The sequence below is a fragment of the Heterocephalus glaber genome, unplaced genomic scaffold (assembly GCF_053883595.1).
Source record: "Heterocephalus glaber isolate CG9 unplaced genomic scaffold, H.glaber_assembly_v1.0 deba00001461, whole genome shotgun sequence".
Taxonomy (NCBI): Eukaryota; Metazoa; Chordata; class Mammalia; order Rodentia; family Bathyergidae; genus Heterocephalus; species Heterocephalus glaber.
In genome coordinates this window covers 5,096,840-5,115,917 of record NW_028258308.1, presented here as the reverse complement: position 1 = coordinate 5,115,917, position 19,078 = coordinate 5,096,840, and the positions used below count along the sequence as shown (strand labels likewise).

The window sequence follows — 19,078 nt, the reverse complement described above, 5'->3', positions numbered from 1 at the left end:
TTTCAGGGTACTGCCAGGAGATTCGGGATTATATAGGACAAGGACAAAAGCAGAGACCAAGAAGTCTGCATGTCAAGCAGTCTTGGTCAAACGGTGGTCATTATGTCTTTATCTCAGATGTGATTCTGTGATATTCTACTGGCTCCAGGGAAACCATTTGGTTTGAGGAAGCAACTCACTTTCTACCATGAGATCACTGCTTATACTTAAGATACAGTCTTGGTTCCATTGTGAGGTGACTTGCCTTTAAAACCTGATGTTCCTGAATTCTTGAAAATATATTAGTTACTTTTGTCTTGCTATCTTCAGTCTTGAGGCAGGCCATGAGAGGTTATGTAAATTTAAAACTAATCAGTCTTGCATTGCCAGGTTTTAGACAGACACTCCTTCAATGTTTAACATGTCTATGTGCAGAGTCGAGCAGTCACCTGAGCACAGGCAATAGCTACAGGCCCCAGTGAAGCATTAGCACAGTGAACAAAAGCAGCATGTAAGTTCTTGTTACAGAACATTGCTGAGTGGATGAATTGTTTAAGATTCTGAAAATAAGAGCAAAGTCACAGAGAAACAAAAAGAAAGAGGGACAGAGGGACAGAGGGACAGAGGGAGGGAGGGTGAGAGAAACAGGGAGGAGGAGGAGGGGGAGGAAAAAAGGAGTAGAATTAGAAGATGGTGAAGAAGGGAAGGGCAAAAGGAAGAAGGGAAAGAAGAAAGGAAAAAGGGAAGGATGGAAGGAAGGAAGAAAAGAAAGAAGGAAGGAGGGAAGGAAGGAAGGGAGGGAGGAGGGAGAAATGGTGTGACTACTGTGAAAGTTAATCTTGATTGTCAACTTCATTGGCTCAAGATATGCTTCCTAGGAGATTAGTAAAGGACACTTATGGGTGTTCATGGGTGAGTCATAAGGACATGATTATGGTGACTCTATCTGGTCCCTGGCCCCTTGTTTGGCTTTTTTCTGTTCTCTGTTTTCTGGCTGTTATGAATTGAGCAGCTTTCCTTTGTCATGCCCTTCTGCAAGATATTTCTTCCTGGGAACCAGTGGCCATGTACTGAAACCTCTGAAACTGTGAGACAAAGTAAGTATTTTTTCCTTTAAGTTACAATTTTGTCCCCATCATGAAAGCTGACCAACACTGGCAAAAAAAGGGAAGGAAGATGGTTGAAGGCTTGTACTCTAAAGCTTGTGTTCTCAGCAAAGAGGCAAATTTATATGAGAGATAGTCAGATTAAGGGAGTCTTGAAATGTGGGGTTTTTGGGGAATGGTAAGAGGTTAATAAGATATCAATATGAGATATGTGACTGGTAGTAAGGAGGTTAGACCTCATGAATTTGAAGAGAGATATAAAACATGGTGACATATTTCTTGCAGTTATCTCTGCCTAAAAATTAATTAAAACCACATCTCTTGACTTCTAGTGAATGTTTTCTCTATTAAAATATAAAATTTGCTAGAGAAACAATACTGCACGAGACATCAAATTTTTTCTGTGTCCTGGTAGATGTTGCAGTGCATAGAGATAATCTTAAGAGGCACTTGAGATAAAAATGGCCAGAGAATTGTTCTGCAATAAACTTTCCTTACAAAATAATTAGCTACAGTTTGAAATAATGAGACTGGGAAATTTTAAGCAAAGTGTCCTGCTGGAGCAAAACTTCATGTTGCAATAGTTACTTTTGTTACCATCATCCAGAATCACTGAAGTATAGAAGTATAGGGGCCAAAAAATCAAACAACTGAAGTTACCTAGTTTCCCCTCTCCCCTACACACACAGGCACTTGTGTACACACACACATACACACACATGTGTGCTCTAATACTTGCTAATAAGCTCTCCAATATATCTTTAAAATTTTAGTATAGAAAAGTGTTTTACTTTTTATGTTTGTATATTTTTATTAGTAAATGTGAATCTATGAGACAGAATAAAGGATACAGAAAGTTTTCAACATCTACAAAGTTAAGAGTGGTAACATAAGTACCCATATACCCATTACCTGGCCTTAATAATTGTAATATCATGACTAGTCTAGGCTGATACATATTAAGTATCTTTCACATTTTAAATGGGCTCAACTGAGGATGAAATCAGTAGTACGGGACTTACTTACCAGCAAGAGGCCATAGGTTCAATCCTGAGAACCAAAAAGTGAGGGCCTGAGGGAACTGAACAATATTATAAAAATATGACAAAAATATTCAAGAGAATGAAAGTTATTTTGTGCCTACACATCATACCTGTCTGCTTACCTATCCCAACCAAAGTTTCCAAAAGCCTCTTTCAAATATATTCATAGAATTAACCATAAAAAGAAAATGAAACATTTACCTGACATCCCCACAATAGACTTATAAAGTTATAGGAGTTTGAAAATGTCCCCAAGAGAGTCTAGATAAGCCCCAAATAACGTTTGACTTGCAGTATAATTTAACATTGAAATGATATTCTATGGAAATCTACTAATTTCCATGTGGGGTGGTCATTAAAAATATCATCAATATCAGGCCGGGGATTTAGCTCAGTGGTGCCGACACCTGCCTCACAAGCACAAGGTGCCAAGTTTGATCCCCAGTACCAAAAAAAAAAAAAAAAAAAAACAAAAAACATATATATATATATATATATATATATATATATACATACATACATACATACACACACACACACACACATATTCAACATTACATTCATTTATCTTTGGGGCACAGAGCTGACATATAAGTATCTTTCTATTTTATTCATTTATAGTGGACCCTGGAGTTACTACTGGGCTGACATATGAACAACTTGGGTTGTGACCAGAATTTTAGTTCTAATTTATGACCAAAGTCTTGAGTTACCACCAAAATACAAGCCGCTTGTGCTTCCAGATGATCTCAGATACAGATTTAACTCTTAAAGAGTTCTGAAAGGAACATTACAACTTCCTTTCCTGTGTGGTTGAGAAATCCTAGGCCAATGTCTTTCTAAGGACACTGAGATATGCCTGTATGTAGGAGAGAGACTTTGAAGGGTGTGTAGAGGAGCCTGACCCTTCAATTGATCAACTTGAGTTACAACCAGCCCTCACAAACAAATTGAGTTCATAAGTCAAGGGTCCACTGTATTTGTGTTTTAAGTCAAATTGCACTATGTAGAATTCTAGCAATTATACTGAATTCTAAATTATTTGATCACCTTTGTAATGAAGAAATATATATTTTTAATTTGATGTTCATCAGTTGTTAAGGTTTAGATGTAATTTGGAGTTATATTTTACCAGTTAAAAACACAAGTAATTTTGTTTATCTTTTTTTTTTTTGGTACCGGGGATTGAACTTGGGTCTTTGCACTTGCACAGCAGGCAGCGAAACCACTGAGCTAAATCCCCAGCCCTTATTTAGCATTTTTAATTTAACCAGGTTATGATATACACACACATAGCTAGCAATCCGATTGTTAAAACCATCTTTATAACTAGTTCATTTCCTTTGTTTCTGTACAAATGAAGGATAGATTATTCACTACTTTCTTTCCTAACTCCTCAGTGCCCTCCAGCTCTGCACAAAACTGAGATGCATATTAACTGGCCCAGGAGAATGACCTGATACCTTGACTCAGTATCACTTACCCATCTTCAAGAAACTTTCTTTAATTATCAATCACTCTCAGATTATCAAATGCCACTTTGTAGCAATTATACTAATACACATTGCGATAAATCTTTTCCTTCCACTTCTAAGTACTGTCCAATGACTTGAAAACGTTTGTTCCTTCCTTCTCTTCAGACATTTTGTAAATTAAAGGAATGAATTTTCCTCAGTTATGATTCATTGGGCTGGGGATTTAGCTCAGTGGTTCTGCCACCTGCCTTGCAAGCACAAGGACCCAAATTCGATCCCCGGTACCAAAAAAAAAAAAATATATATATATATATATATATATATATATGGTTCATAAATTTTACTGGAGTGGTGAATATCTAACTGTAATAAAGAAAAGGAAAGTCTTGAGTTTATAAACAAAATTATATCTGGCAATAAGAAGATACGTCAATCTCCAAAACCTTAACACTCTCCTGATGTTCACTTTAAAGTTACTTTGAAGTTATTTTCATCTTTCTTGACATTCTTTAATGATTAATCTATTATGCCTCAAGTGCTGGCATGTAAGACAGAATTGTAACTATTTATTCAAATAAGAAGGAACAGAGCTAGACTAGGGTTATGCAATGCAGAACAAAATCAGACATGACCCCTGACCTTATGGAGCTTAAAACTAATTCAGAAAAGATGTTAACCAAATAGTCCCACTAATGAATTCATAAGAAGAACTTAAAATGAATGTTATCAAGAAATAGAATAGGGATCTAAGAAACAATATAACCAAAGATACCTGACCTGAACTTCGGGAGGGGTCACATAAGTAAAGCTTATCATGAGATTGAGGAATAAGTAACTATTAACCAAGAAAAGAGAAGGTAGTAGGAAGAGAGAACAAAATGGACAAGCATAATGAAAAAAGAAGGCCAGGATGGCTGAAGTAAAAAGAGACTACCTAGAATCCTGCGGAAGTTGGTACCCAGCCATACAGGGAATTTAGGATATGGTAAGATTTTGATTTTAAACTTTAAAGCAATGAATATCCAACAAAGAGATTAAACTGTGAATATGTGTGAGTGTGTATGTGTGTGTGTGTGTGTGTGTGAGATATGTGTGTATAGGGGAGTGACATGATCTAATCTGCATGGCCAAAGCATCACGATGGTTGTAAGTGGAGAAATCTAAAACACAATTTATATTTGTACGTATCATCTCTATGTATCATCTCTATCATTACAACATATTCTTATTGCCAGTATGAAATTTTTGTCAATAGTAGTTGAAAAATTAGTTATTTGGACTTGTCTAAAAATTAAATAAATATTTGCACCATTATTTGCAAGACAGAGTATCATCCATGCACCAAATATCTTATAAAAGATTAGGAAAATCATTAATCTTGTAAGTGCAATTGTTGTTTTCTTAGGCTATTTTGTAGGCATTTGAATATTTCTCATTTTTCAGTCTCTTTAATGGGATGATTTGACTCCTGCATACAAAAGTATAAGCATTTGTTACTTTTTGAGAATCAGTATTTAATTGGTCCAAATAAAACTCTTCTAAAATGTACGAATAAAAAAAAACTTTTCCAAGGAGCTCATTCTAAGATTAAGACCAAAAAAGTAAGCATCTCACTAATTATATGTGAGAAAAAAATCAATTCTTGTTAATTACAACTAGTTATGGATATTCTGAGTACACAAATGAATATACAGTTAATTATTTTCTCTGATTATTAAAATTTCAAAGTCGTTTACATAGAAACTTGAAAACTTGGCATTGTAAACTCCTAGCAGAAAAGGATTCCATTTTATTTGTCTTACCATTTTAGTCTAACAAAGTGTTTAGAACACAGTCAAGTTTTAATTGACAGTTGTTGTTTTACTACAATAGTGTTTTTCAAAAGCTCATTTTAGTTACAACTTCAAATTTAATTGTTAAGTACAAAAAACAAGATTTTTCATTGAAAAGTTATTTGTTAAAAATTATTTGAAATAAATTTGATGGCTGCCAAATCAAATATTTTAAATTAACATACATTTAATATTCTTATTTATTTTTAAACAATCACATCTATTCAATTGCAATGAAGTAGGAAGCTTTAAATAATTTAATTACCTCATTTCAGAAATACTAATTATCCCAGCTTGCCTAGATCTGAGGCATTTCCAAGGAGGTTAAACTGTCATTGCTGAAACTGGGAGGGCCCAGGCAAAGTAGGATATCATTTACTAAAATATTACCATACATAACAGTTTACTGTCCACTGTTGGGAAAAAAATTAGGTAATAAACACAATTTAAAGGAGAAAAGTTTTATTTTGGCTCAGAATTTCAGATGTTTCAGTTCATGATCAGCTGATTTCAAGGCAGAAACATCATGGCAGAAGGGGGTGACCTATCAATAAAGCTACTAAGCTCATGGCAGACAAGAGGCAGAGTTCAGGGGAAGAACAAGAGTAAGGGGCCAGGGACCATATATAGTTCCCAAGGTCATGTGCCCATGACCCACACGGCACACCCAGAGTGTGCTTTACTAATCTCCTAGGTGTATGTCAAGCCAATCAAGTTGACATCAAGATTAATCATCACAAACATGTAAAGATCAATTGCCCTTTAGTTTTGAGATTCTTTGGTTGTCTTTTTTGTAATTATCTGTTTATTTAATTGTGAACTTCCTGAATAAAAGTGAAAAATTAGTACTGAATTTATGGCCTGTGGAATGGGAGCACTCATTCTTCGACATTACTATTTATTCAAACTGCAATTTGATACCAAGTTTTGCTTTTATCACCTGAATTATTCTTATTTTCTTCCCTGCTGTTTTCTTATAGTCATTGAAACAGTTGGAGAACTTGGAAATATGTATATTTGTACTCATCAAACAGATTTTAACAGAATGCAGTTAATAATTTACTGCTTAATGTGCTAGACACGTTTGCAATTTGATGTGGATCCATGGCTGAGTAGTTGTTGACACAAAGATATCTTATCAAGAAGCAAGCTAAGAATATGAAATTTTCACATCTTCTTAAACCACTTAAGAACAATGCATAAATGGAAAATATTAGTGATAAATGTGACTCTTAGAAGTACAATGGTCACTCAATGAAAAAGGTAGTAATAACAGGAATGCACTGAAATAAAACAGAAAAAGTGAACATATTTTCTAATCATTTTACTAAAATTAAGAAATGGAAATTTTTTAGCTTGTTTCAACAAAAGGTTGAAGCTTTGTATAAGCAGAGAAAAACATGTAATTAGAGGGAGAGAAAGGTTAAATGCATTTGGTCTCTTTAACAACTTTTTTTATAGAGCAATTTTATGGCCTTATAATTAAACAAGCAGTTGCAATACACTGAGGCAGCATTGGGTAAAGACTACTTAGACTTAAGTCATGAATGTCTTTTTGTTAAAGCAACATTTAGAGTATATTCCCATTTTATACAGATTCATTGAACATAATTAAAACAAATTGACTACTATATTTTCCAGGAACAATGAACATATAAAATAGATTAATTTATCTTTTCCTTTCTTGGATGAAAATTAACTGGAACAATTCAGATGCTCTCAAAGTAGTAGAAAGTTCAGGAACCTCTTACCTATGACAGCCATAGACAGTGGCAACAACAGTCACAAGGTAGACAGTCTCCTTTATGTCACTTTGTATATGTTATGTGAAGGAGTGTAGTGTCTACATTTATCATATTTAAATGCCAGATTGGTGTTGTCAAATGTGACTCAACTTTTCAACAAACCAGAGGGATACTGAGGAATTTAGAAAGCTCCAAATACGTGACTACAGAAGCTAATTATAAATAATACAATCTGTTTATGAAATACCAAAGAAACTTGTGTTAAATTAAAACACTGGCAACTTTAAAAGTTTATTTGTGTTTCTTAAACATTTTGTCCCACTGACATACTCCACAGGAATCTATTAAGCTTACATGAGGACATACTGATATTCAAAATGTCCCTTCAGAGAATTTAAACTATTAAAATGCTATCTGTTGATCCAAATAGATGCTCATTGGTATATAAAAGTTACATTTGCCAAAAACCATATAGTCTAGAAACCACAATGTATAACAATTTAAATTTTCAAGTTCATCTTCCAAATGTAAAAACTTATTCAATCAGTTCAATTAAAATAATAATTAAATTATAATTAAAGAAATGTAATTAAGATATTTTAATAAATACACCAGCATGGATATAATTCACTCAATATTCTAGAGGCAAAAATTTAAATAACATTTCAGGATATTTTTGATAATAGATAAAAAAATCAATACAAATAAAGTGTATAAAAAATCAAAAGGGCTGAGGAGGAGGCTTCCAGGCTGCCGTACCACCGCCCCAAGTGCTGAGGAGCAGAGCCCCCCAGTGCCTAAGAGGTGAGCCACATGGGTGCCAGTGGCACACACCCCTTCCCCCACCCCACCCCAACCGCTGAAATGAGAAGACATGTAAACAAGTCTCAAAACCAGACTTCCAGATTACCTAAAGCAACCTAAAGGGAAATGAGATGGAACAATCTGATACTCAACCACCTGGACTTCCTGAACTGGCAACAAAAGAGGATCTGGAAAAAATGAAATCAGAAATAATTTCTCAGATAACAGCAGAGATTGTGCCCATAGTGCAAGACATGATTAATAAATCTAGAAAGGACACAGATTAAAAATAAATGGAGGAGCTGAGGAACATGATGGAATCCCAACATAGGAAACAAATGGAATCCATAAAATGGATGCAAACATTTCCAGGAGATTCAAAACTCCACTGAAAGTCTAGGCAGCAGAATGAGCCAAAGTGAGAACAGAATTTCAGATATAGAAAATAAGATTGCAATTAGTGACCAGGAAAAGAAAAATTTCTTTAAAATTGTAAGGGATCATGAAAAAATCAATCCAGTAGCTGCTAGACAATGCAAAGAAGAACAACATAAGACTGATCAGAGTCAATGAAGAAACAGGAGAGAGTGCAGATGACATAAAAAATCTATTCACAGAAATGATGGCAGAAAACTTCCCAAGCAGGGAAAAAGAATTTGACATACAGACAAGTGATGCATATAGGACTCCAACTAGCTTGATCAAAAAAAATCTACACATAGAAACATAATAGTTAAGATTCTAGAAACCTAACAGAAGAACAAAATTCTAGAAACAAATCATATACAAAGGAAAGCCCATCAGAATCACAGCAGACTTCTAAACTCAAAACCTCAAGGCAAGAAGAGCTTGCAGTGACGTATTTCAAGCCCTAAAGGAAAACAGCCTCCAACCCAGATTGATGTACTCTGCAAAACTGTCTTTCAAAATTGATGGAGAAATAAGATACTTTCATGACAAAGAGCACCTTAGGAACTTCATGAATACCAAACCAGCACTCCAAAAAGTTTTAGACAATATCCTAGGAAAAGACAATGAGGATCACAACCCCAGGAAGCCCAGCAAAATGATTTTTAGTTATATTTAGAAGAAAGAATAAGTATACACAATTCTATCTTTCCAGAAATAGAAATCTTCACTTTATTACCTTTTCATTTATTAATTTTGTTTTTCCTTGTGTTAAAACAGTTTGCTTTCATATAAGAAGGGGGAAGAGTATAATATCATTATTGAATTTTAAATTTTGAATCTTTATTATTACCACATCCAGCTAACAGAAAGTGAGTACTTTTTCACAATATCTTATACATAAATTTCATAGCATTTTTTGTGGCTTAGCAGTTCAGAACAATTTTAGGAAGTAAGTGCTATGTTCAATGATTCTTTCTGCATAGTCTTTTTCTATTCTGCAGCCTTTTGCAAAAATGTTACATGAGTTCTTCTCTATTTTCCATAAAATTTGAGTGGTTGTAAAACCATTATATGTTATATAATCAGCTTTCTTCTTAGAAAATGGAATACCCTTTCTGCCCTCTTTCTTGCATGGGAAAAAAAAACCTGACAATTCAAAATTGAAGTCATATATGCTATGAAAATTCACCTCAAAAATGTATCCAGAGGTCACAAACTGCTTGTGGCATAAATGACAATATAAAGAGTGCAATTTAATAGATCTGAGCCACAGAAATCCTTCTTCAAAAGGAAATCCAAAACATTATAGGAGAGAGCCCAGACTTAATTGACAAGTGCTTAAGGGCTGCTCTGTGAGATACTCCATCCTTCAGATCAGATAAGAAATGGAAGTGTCTGTAAGAAACCTCTTTGAAAAATAAGGTGTTAATATTAGGAAGCAAAACTATTGAACAATTTTCCTTTGTCATACATTGCTAGCTCATACAAGGATGAAAGAGCGAATTTAAAAAACAGGTGACCTGACAGAATATTTCCAAGAGTGGGATCAGGGCACAGCAAGAAAGTATACTTCCCCCCCAAAAGGATGGGGCCCAGTAATTGAAGCGAATAAGAGCTTCATAGGCTGGAATAGTTCTCAGAGTGAGTTTATACTAGCAAAAAGAGACATTTAAGGTGGCTTTGGGGCTCATTTTTACTTTTAAAGATGAAAAGGAGATAGATATATATACACACACATATGGCTTCTAAAGAGGGGAATTCTTAGTTTGAAGACAGTCTTGATCCTTTTAAGCAGAATTGGAGTCCACCTTTATAAAAACAAATTAAAGCCAGTACACACTAAAACCTTGCCAATAGCTGCTTAAATAGCTCCTCTAGAAGCCAGTTAAAAATAGATTAAATAAACATTGAAAAGGGGACTTACTGATACGTGCAAGATTAAGGCAGAATTCATATCTATAGTTCAAATCACTGCCTTTTCATGTATTAATCTTGCTTTTTCCTGTGTTAAACAGATTGATGATATTTCATATGTGAAGGGGGAAGTGTATAAAATTGTTATTAGATTTTAAACTTTATTATCACTAGAAAATAAAATGGAATCATAGACAATGAGGTAAGGACATGAGCAACTTTTTAAAAAGATGCTAAGTTAGAATGAGAGAACAGGAGAAAAGTAGCAATATTTCCATCTCAGGGAAAAAATACATGTTGTATTAACTAAAACAAAAAATAAAACAGAAGTGCATCAATCATGCAAGACTGAAAAATTTGGAATTTTAAGAACAAAGGAAGAGAAATAAAGAGAGTATACTGTACATCATAATAATCAGTTGAACATGAAATGATCTTGATTATTTTCATAAAAGATTTTATTAATAAGTTCTACCACAATTGTTCAGATTGAGTAATGAAATTTTTTAATAACTTGGTACTATTGAGTCAATGGAAATTATGTTTTAAAATTTAAGAATAATAAATAATATCAATTCCTAAGCATAATGAACAATAAGTTGGTTTCTTCTTTCATTCTTGAATTAAAATACACTAGCAAAAAACATAGGCAGTGTAGAACAAGAATGAGAAACAGGCTGCATGCTATAAAAATGGGAGGATGTGCAGCTTCTCAAAGATCACCCATCACTGTGAGGGAACATTTTGTGAGCTAATATGTGTGGGAGATAATTTAGTACTGGTTTCAGGTTCTCCTGATCCTAGTTCAGTAGTTGTGAAGCCAACTGCCAAGAGGTGGATACAGCATGGGCCTTGGAAGGGTTCAGACCTGCGTGATTTCACCTCCACAACCCACTGGTTATATGAAGATAGGCTTATATTGTATCTTCTCTGAAGAAACATCGAGTTTCCTAATCTTTAAACTGAGACCAAGCTTGCAAAAGCATTGCTTTACTGTGTTAGGCTGTTTTCCTCCAGATACACACCAGATTATTATGAGAACCAGATACCAGCTCTGGATTCTGAGGACCTCTCATCACATGGTGGGGATGTGAGAGTCACAGCTCATGCAAGAGAGATCATGTGGAGAGAGGGGAAGCAAGAAGGCAAACTGAGAAAACACAAACTTGCTTTGTAATGATCTACTGTCACAATAATGAGGCTAGTTTCACAAGACCTAATTCGTTCCTGTGAGATGGACATTAATCCTTTCTGTTGGTGGTGCCACAATTTTGTAATCACCTTCCACTAAGACTCATCTTTTAAGATTCCACAACCTTTAAATACCATTACACTGGGGACTAGGTGTCCAATCCAGTAAGCTTTTGGAGGACAACTCATAACCAAATGATAGCACGTCCTCACAGAAACACCTAGAATAATTTTTGAGCAAATATCTGAGCATCTGATAGCCCAGTCAGGTTGACAAATAAAATAACTCATCACAGGGCTGGAAGATGTAGCTTGGTGGTAGAGAACTAACCTATCGCACATGAGGAAGTTCAAAAGTGAAGCATTAATAGGACCATGCTTCTTCTCATGTCTTCAGTGAAGAATCTTGGGTATTCCCTGGCATGTGAGAGCAAACCTGCAGCTTCCAAACCTCCAACTTCACATAGGTGTCTTATCTCTGTCAGTGTCTATGTTTCTGTTTCTGTTTATTAGAAAACCTGAAGCAAATTTAGGATCCACCAAATCCAGGTTGATCTCATTTGATCCAAAATTAACATCTCTTAAATCTATTTTGAGATTACATTTTGATGTTTTGAATGAATATAAATTTAAAGTGATACTATTTAATTTCTGTGTAATAGGAAGGGGACCAAGACATGGATGGAAGGGAGAGGGAGGAAGAGGAAGGGGGTAAAAAAAGTATGACGTGCTATATGTATGTTCAAACTCCCCATAATGAATGTAATCATTATGTATGGTAAGATGTACTAATAAAAAGTAAAACTGGGAAAAAAACTTTCATCTTACTACAGAGACACCATTGCATAGAATATTTCTGATGGCTAAAATATGTGGGGATTTGTCCTTCCCAAACCAAGCATTTCTTCAGCAAATACCAACTGGCTGCCTTACAGTTTAATTGATGCTATCTACCTGCAGTTACAACAGATCCCATAGAATAAGTTCTCAGCCAGGCAAGATAGTCCCCCATTTAAGATGCCGCTTACTTCTTACTAAAGGGTCATAAACTGAGTTTCCCACAATCCCTTTCTTAGATTAAATTAATTTGCTAGAGCAATGCACAGAACTGAGGGGAACACTTGACTCACTATTGCTGATTTATTTCATGAAATATTTAAAGACTGTAAATGAACAGCCACATGAAGGAGCACATAGGGCAGGGAATGTGGGAAGGGATATGGAGATGCCACGACCACTCCTGCTGTGCCACTGTTTAGGTGCCTCCACATGTTGAGCAATCCACAAGCTCTCCAAATCCTATTTCTTTGTACATATATACAAGATATAACTTTCTGCATTTTATGTAGGTTCACTACATATATGTGATTTATAAATCATTGGCTGTTAGTATTCAGCATCTCTTCCCCACCCAATCTGAGGTCAGGTAATGGGGCTGAAAGCTCCAAAGTGCTGACCACTTTGTTGGAAATCTGGCAAACAGCCCCTATTCTGAGGGTGTCCGGGATCTCTAACCACCAGTAACCTCATTAGACACCCATCATTTTGGAAATTCTAAAGGCTTTAGGACTTCTACAAAAAGAAACAGAAACTAAGACAACATGTATATTTATTATTATAAATCATAGTATCACAATCCCCTATTTGAGTTAAACAAATCTAGCCATAACATTAAAACTGAATAAATCTTTTAGCATAATTATTTTTTACTGAAATCCAATTAAAGATTTATTGATCTTTATGTGTGAAAAAATCCAAATTAGGAGCCACTAGTAGTATCCAACGAATTTTATAGTGAAGATTTCAGCAAAGACTTTGAGAAAGGCTGAATTATGATTCTGACATGCCGATTAGAAGGTAGACTGAGTAGAAATCAGAAATAAGAAAAGGTCAGAATAAAAATGAAGGTAGTATTGAGAAAGCTAAAGTAGATGAGAAATAACAAAAATTGATATGAGTAAACTGGCCAGAGGTAGAAACGAAGTGTGGGTCAGGCTCCTCTGGCCCCAAAATATGGCCTAGAAAGGACTCAAGTGGATTATCAGGGAGCACAGAGGATGCCCCAAGACATATATTCCATGACCAAAAAATGCCTTTGCAAAGAATCCTGTGCATTCTAGCATAGCCTCAAGGAAAACTTTCCTTTTCTTTGATCTTAAAAATAAGAACTAAAGTTTCTGGGTAGTAAAATCAAATGCTCCTTTTCGTAAATTAAAGGGGGATATATCAAGTGGGGTACCAGACTACCAGACATAACTCAGTAGTAACATGTGAGAGAAATAAGAAAAAAAAACCATAGAATTTCTGAATAGTAATGTCTATGATAAGAGAAAATGAATGAAAATTATTTCACCTGAAGTAACATAAATAAAGATCAAGTCATTGCTGTCTTTCCTAAGCACAATTGGGATGAAACAAGGTTGAGAAAAAACATTAGCCTGGAACTAACTCCCCAGCAGAGTTCAGAAAGCCTCCATCACTTACATCAATTAAAAGTGACAGCATCTATTGGAAAGAGCAGGAAAGAATAAAGTATAATTGATTGCCCTTCATTACCATGGGAATGTATTAGTCACATCCAGTGATGCTTTCTGCTTTTCTGTCCTGATTTAATGTGGCAGACATGATCACAGAATAAAGGTCTTCTCTCTTCCCCAGCATCATCTTTTAAATACTCATGTATAGAGGTTAGAGTAGCTGCCATATCTAGTTATTTTAAAGACTCGTTTTTAAATCTACCAATTGCATGGATAATTTAGAGAAGTTACCTAAACTAGTTGCTATACAATGTCTACTAATTCAAAAAAGGAAAGATGGGAGAAAATAACTACCAAGACACTGCAGCTCTGATCATTCTCTCCTCTTCAGTGACAATTAGGATACCAGCAGTCCTAGGACTTTGACTCCAAGAGGTTTCACTTAAATTATTTTTGCTCTGGCAATGAGTTATCAGCAAGGTTCATTGCATGTGGGGCACTGAGCCTTTTTTTATAAATTGAGCAGATTTTAAACAGTTACAAAGGACAGCTCAGGTAGAGCAGCTCATTATCAGTTCATAATATAATTTCACGAGCTCATTTGATGAGTTTGTCTCTTGTCATGGCCTTATCTAGAAAGAATGCTTACTTCAATTTGATAATTATATTAGACATTCCATACCCACTGATAAATATGTATTCCACCATTTGACATTTATATGGAAACAGATCATGCCTGCTTATTTCTCAAATTAACATAAACTAGGGAAATTTTAGATGAAAGCTAGTTTATGCATCAGAGTCCATAAAATAGGATACAGAAATCTATTATCTTTTGAAGAAAAAGGTACTACTAGAAATTAAGACATCATATCTTAATAGTTTTCCTATATTCACATACTGTGCTTCCTTAAATGTTTTTGCTATGGTTTGTGTCTAGTTGCCACTCCTAAGCCTCATGCAGTCATAGGTGGGGCTTTTTCAGAGGTGGCTGGATCTGGAGTGTATGATGCTGGTATTAAGGATGTGTGATGACTGAATCAGTCCCCTGATTGGTTTGGCACCACCCTAATCACAGTAGCCTAGGTAGAATATAAAAGGCACAGAAAAAAGCTGGTAAGGTCACTTGCTTGCTCTCATCTGCCTGCTTGGCATGGACTGTTTCTCCTCTGTGATGCTCCTCTGCCATGCGTTGGAGCCAGCCAACTATGAACTGAACCTCTACAAACTATAAGCCAAATAAACTTTTCCTCCTTTAACTTTCGGTGTCAGGTATTTTGTCTCAGCAATGAGAAAAGCAACTAACACTGTGTCCAAGGATCAGATTACTGTGCATATGAATTAAAAACATACGCCTAAACCCACAGAATATTTTCAGCCCTATGTTTGAGAATATTGAAGACTTCTCCCCATTATGTCTTTAACCACTTAATTAGATTCAGTACTGTGGGTGTTCAAGTGCCCTGCTCATGGAGTAGTAAGTAATCATATATCTATATAGCAGATAAGAGGTTTCAAATACATAAAAAAACTTTCAATGTGATTGATCCAGTGAAGTAGAGAGAGCCAGTATTACCATTACTCTTAATTCAACTGCACGTCCAATTTCCTTATTTGCAAAATGAGGATTTTAGTGTGGTGTCTACTTCATATGGTTACAGTGAAGCTATAAGGGATAATTCATTTAAAGCACATAACGTTAAGTCCCAGAATATAGTAAGTGTTCAATAAATGCCAGTGTGGTTATCATTATTACTAACAAGGTTTCCATTAATCCTTTGATTCCACCAGGATGTATAATCATGTTTTTCACTTTAAGTCTTTCCTCATTGGCATAGTACACCTCCGTACCTAGTGTAAATTTCATGAACAATCATCACAATCATATTCTTTTGTTTTGTTTTGTTTTTATGAAAAAAACCATAACCAAATAATGAGACAACAATAATAGTTATTCCACTGTGTATTATTATCTTCAAAGTAGTTATTGAGAATACAAGACATAAACCAAAAAGATTCTTACCAAAAAATCAAATAGACAATAACACAAACTTTATTTTCAATGAGCTAAGATAAACTAGTAGCATAAATGAAACAAATCAGTATATATATATATATATATATATAGAAATATTTTTTAAACAATGGAATATGTAATTTGGAGAAGTATTTGAAATTCTCCCTATTTATTTATCTTTTTATTTTGCTCTTTATTTGTGTGTGTACAGTGTTTCACAAACAAGAGAAACCATGTAATATTCAAGCATTAATAATATTTTAACATTCTACTTTAAAAAATGAACAAGAAACTGAAAAATCATGCAGAAAGATCCTGCTTTCTCAGTAATTAGGAGAGATTGGACTTAAGGCTAACGAAGGATAGAGAGAGAATGAGTTTCTCTCATTCAGAAGGATTTCGAATAATAATCACCAGCCAGCAGGTTAAGTTATGAGAAAAACTAATACTAACCAATTAATCTATGCCTTAGAAATAAATTATAACTCCATTAGGTAAACTATAAAGTTGTTCTCCTGGTATTGGGACTTGGAGAGGCAAAGGAAAATTAATTCAAAAGCCTGGATTTTCAACAAGTTAGAACCAAGAAGAGCAAATGTGAGAAGCTTGGATCTGAGTTTTTCTTTCAGATATCCTCTTAAAGGACTCAGCAGCAATAAAACAGAGAAAGACTGTAAGTATCTTTATAAAGATTAAATCATGGAAATGAGATGAAACAAAATCTCTAAAGGCCCTTAGAGTCAGCTGTGACAGTTGTTAGCTCTGTAAATAAACAATTACTTTGGGTTAATATTTTTCCTTATAAAATAGAAGGGCTCATAAATTTAGGCAGAGGTAATCAGGCAAGATAGATAGGGTATTATAAGAATCAAGCAGAACAAATGGGAAACATGTGTCTATAAAAATAAAAATTTCATTTTTAAAAAAGAAACCTGATTATAAGAATCCCTTTACCAATGAGAGGGGCCATTGTCTGTGGAATGACATTATAAGCATGGTGCTGCTGATTGAGAATTCTTGATTTGTATTGGTATAACAGTTATAAATTTCATTTCCCAATATACTGTATGTTGAGGCAGCATCATTTGTGAGACCCAGTGATCTGAATCATTACTTGATACTGTTTTTCAGTTTCTAGTGACCCATGAAATGATTAAAGGTCTTAAGTAAAGAGAAAACCTTAAAAATTCTAAGTAATAACATATTTAATAATGCACTCTTATAATACAGATAAATAAATGATAAAGATACAAAAAAGAATCTAGGCACAGTTGCTTTTAACTTCTTTTTAAATTAATTTCTTTTAAAATTTCCTAGATTCTTATTTTGGAAATTGTTTGAAAATCTCAAGCCTCTGTTTTCTGCCTAAAGACTCTAATCAAGATAAACTAAAGCCGGGGATTTAGCTCAGTGATTTTGTCACCTGCTGAGCAAGCGGGAGGACCTGAGTTCAATCCCTGGTACCAAAAAAAGAAAAGATAAACTATATGACCCTTAGAAAAATGCTAAAGCTGCTGCGGATGTTGTGGCTTCCCACAAACTCCTAACACTGACAATGCGTCCTGTAACTACCTGTAACAACTGCACTGTGTTCATTTTACAAAAGTAGAGACAAGTTTCATAAGTGCTCTAAAGAACATTTATATATCTACAAAAAGAATGATTTGGGGGAAAACAATTAAAACAGGTTCTTGCACAAGAAGACTATCATATTGTTGGATAAACTAGAAAAAAATTAACTGTTGTATCACACAACATTTTTTGTTGTAGAACACAAAACCTAGTCTAGTTAGCTGATAAGGAAGAAAAATTTCCTACATGAAATCACTTGGCTCAAGCTACCAGCGAACCAGGCTGGAGTTCTCTGATGCAGGGACAATACAGCCGATCCACAGAGCTGCTGTGTGGGAGCTTGCCTGCCTCCTCCGCCCAGGAGCATTTGGAATTTAGACTCTCCACTCCCATCATCCCCAACACTATGTCTACACTCAGAAGACCACATGTCCCACACTCAGCAGATCACATGTCCCACACTCAGCTCCCTACTCTTATTTCCCAACTCCAAGTCCAAATTTTCTTCTTATTGATGGAACCTAAATCACATGTCTGAGATGATAATACACTTTAGGTAAAACATAAAAAAGAAACTACTACTTATTTCTAAGTTTCTCTCTAGATTTTAAAATATCACAAGCTACCACATTATGGGTTTGATAAATATTGACAACAAATTCAAACTACGGAATATCAAATTAACTACTTTTTTCACTATAATGAATTTTTAGCAAAACTTTATCTCTTCTAGTCAAAATCATCTTAACAAATTAAAATATTACATCATATTATTATAAAATTACCTTTCAACAAGGGAATGGAATTAATGTGAGAAAATGAAACAAAGTCTTTGTAAACGGGGAGGGATGGAGGGGTTGAAGGGAGGGCAGGAGAATGGGGAAAAAATAAGAACCAAGTTATATTATGTAAAGGTACGAATTTCCAATGATGAATGTCATTATATTGTACAACTAAAATATATCAATAAAATTAATTTTAAAAAATAAAATAAAATTAGCTTTCAAATGTGTATGTCACATAAATAAACTTTTTAAAAATTAAACAACAGAGAGAATACTGCTATTCTCTCTGCTCATCAACCACCATCTTAATCTCTTTTTCCTCATTTCTATGGAAATGATTTTCTATCTGTTGTGTTTCCTTCTACATGGTTTTCATTAACAATTTCTCTTGACATCTGAGAAATGGATTTAGTAATTTTATGGCTGAATCAGACACATATTGACTTTTCATAATAAGCATTTTACAGCATGAAAAAGACAGGTGTTCTAAAAATAAATATTAACTGGTGAGTATTGCATTTATCAAGTCATGGAGTTTTAAAAGGTGCAATGTTTCATGAACTCATTCTGGTAAAAGAAAAAAATTACAAGATAAGGATCTTCTGAAACTCAAAAGTAAAATCACTTCACTTGTAAAATAGTTTAATTTATCATTGTGTTTATAAATCAAGTATGTACTTTCAGGTAAGTCATCCACATAATAAACTTGTAAATAAAAAGCATTGAT

The 19,078-nt window shown here is 34.5% G+C and overlaps 1 long non-coding RNA gene across 1 annotated transcript in view; it reads left to right on the top strand.

The window, feature by feature from the left end:
• The first annotated feature begins 414 nt into the window (after positions 1-414).
• LOC110350769 (uncharacterized) overlaps positions 415-19,078 on the top strand; it is a 32,558-nt gene continuing 13,894 nt past the window's right edge. The window contains exons 1-2 of the long non-coding RNA XR_002397624.2: positions 415-490; positions 1,019-1,076. This is a non-coding gene — a long non-coding RNA (uncharacterized LOC110350769). The remainder of the gene's footprint in view (positions 491-1,018; positions 1,077-19,078) is intronic.